Genomic DNA, 2,328 nt, shown 5'->3' on the forward strand with positions numbered 1-2,328 from the left:
AATTCAGTTTAGGAAAACTCCCTGTGTGATTTGCTAATTCTCATGCAGGGTCAGTTATTCAGTATTATCCCTTAGAACATGAGCAACTATTAGCAACGTTTTGTTTTTCTAAATGCCCTGTCTAGTTGCAGTAATGACAACATAGAATTTTATGGCACATTTGATAGAAAAGGTCAACTTCTTCACTGACAGACATTTTAGATACCCCTTTTAGTATGAACAAGGCTTCATGGGATGTACATAAGAGCAAAATTTGGCCTCCCTTCCAAATCCACTTTCCAAAGTATTCATGCCAATACTGCCCAGTTTTTGAGATCCAGATGAGCCCACTTTTAAACAAAGACAGACAAGAAGACATTAGGATTCTTGTAGAGACATGCAAGCGTAGCATGATGGAGAGACAACAGAAGTTAGAAACTTTCAGTTATACCAGCAGGCTTTGGATTAGGCCCTAAATAGAAATAAATGGGTGAAAATGTCATCGTGAAGAAATCTGCACATCAATCAAGCTGTTTAGGAGAGAAACAAATGGTATGGGCAGAGTTCTTACCGATACAATGCAACATAAGCAGCGACCGTCATAGTCTATCAATGAATACTGAAATCCATTACTCGCTCTAAGCGATGCCAAGTAGCGTGCCAATTCTCCGGCAAGAAATCACCCTACTGTCATTCCCCAGCACATATTACTGCCTTGCCTGCACGCTGGAGTTCCTCTACATCTGTAAATGGAGCTTGTTTGCACTTTTGTTTGGTTTTCTGTAACTGCACTCCTTGGACTGTATATTCCTTTTTCTGGGTTTAGGGCTCACTATAGCACAAGCATAATAAAACAAGTGTTATCTTCTTATATGCAATGCAAACACATGAAAAGTTCAAATAACTTAAAGAGCCACAGGTCCCAATTTTTGCCTTCAGGAGGAGCTATTTCTTCAGTATTAGGAGAGCTGTACCTTAATGGTTTAGGTTCTGCAGTTTCTTTTCGAAGCTTCCATGCATGTCTTTGCAGCAGTGTCCTCTGACTGGTGACAAGCACACAGGGTGGGAAGCAGCACATGGGGAAAAACATGCACGGTTACATAGCAGGATGACAGTAAGCATGTAGTAGTTGCATTGCTTAGTGATAAAGCCATCCGTAATAAACATGTTGTGTGTGTTTTTCTTAAATGGTGGCTGCTTGCATGAATGCTAAAAGGGGCTGTCACCCTCCAGGTCCAGGCAGATATAAATGAAGAAGAAAAAGAGAAAGGAAGATTATTTTCTGAGGAACGAGCATATGTCTGATGGGCACTGTACAAATAAACCTAGTTATAATGGCATAATTCACACCATGCTCCTAGCATCAAGCTCTGCTACACTAGTAAAGCAGTTGCTTTTAGCATACTGCACACAAGTCCACAGATCCCACAAAACAAGAAAGCACACTGTTGTCAGGAAGCTTAGATTCATCATACAGGGGTCAGTATATCAGAGAGGGCTGAAAACCCTCCTGTCTATGACAATTCCAGTTCCTTCAAGCGCAAACAGGACATAATCCTTGTAGATTATCCTGACCTGAGCCAGCCCTCTGCAGAAGAGCTGGCAGAAAGAATGGAGGGCATGGAAGATGAAACCCTGCTCTCTGATCTCATCATGGGAAGGGGCAGTCATGGTTTAACGCAGAAAAAGGACGAGGTAACTGGCGTCAGTGAAGAGAGGGACCTTTATCACAGCCAAAGCATTGAGGAGTGCTGCTGTTGTTATGAGGATGATGATCCTGCTGTCATAGCAGAGAACACTGGATTCCACTCTGAGAGCTGCAGTGAAGCAGAAAAGCCAACCCAAGAGGACCTGTCTGTAGAGTCAGAAAATGAAAATGCAGCACTGAAAAATCAAAAAACCAGTGATTCAGATGAAACAGGCACATGGAGAAAGCGCAACACGAAAGGACTTGAGTAATAAGGACAATAGTGGATGTTACCTAGATGGTGAAGGTAAAGGTCATAAACTGCCATTTGTGTGGTTTTTGTTCCCGATGAAGACTTCTCTGTGTTCATCTCCTTGTACCAATTTCATTCCCATGGTAACGATCAGTCATCTACCTGAACGGGATGCCAATCATCATCCGGGGGAGCCCAGGCACGGGATGAGGAGGAGGCTGGAGCCCAGGCACATGAGGGGAGGTGGAGGGCAGTCCCTGTGCCCAAGGGGCAGCAGCAGGGCACAGGGGAGCGATCCCCAGGAAAGGGGCCCTCAGCCCCCCTGTCCCTCCCCCTTCTCCCACATGAGGCCACCTTTCAGGCCACAGGCCCCCAACTCCCAGAACAGCCATATTTCGCCACGTGCGTT

This window comes from Pygoscelis adeliae, unplaced genomic scaffold (assembly GCF_000699105.1).
Source record: "Pygoscelis adeliae isolate BGI_AS28 unplaced genomic scaffold, ASM69910v1 Scaffold171, whole genome shotgun sequence".
NCBI classification, from domain to species: domain Eukaryota; kingdom Metazoa; phylum Chordata; class Aves; order Sphenisciformes; family Spheniscidae; genus Pygoscelis; species Pygoscelis adeliae.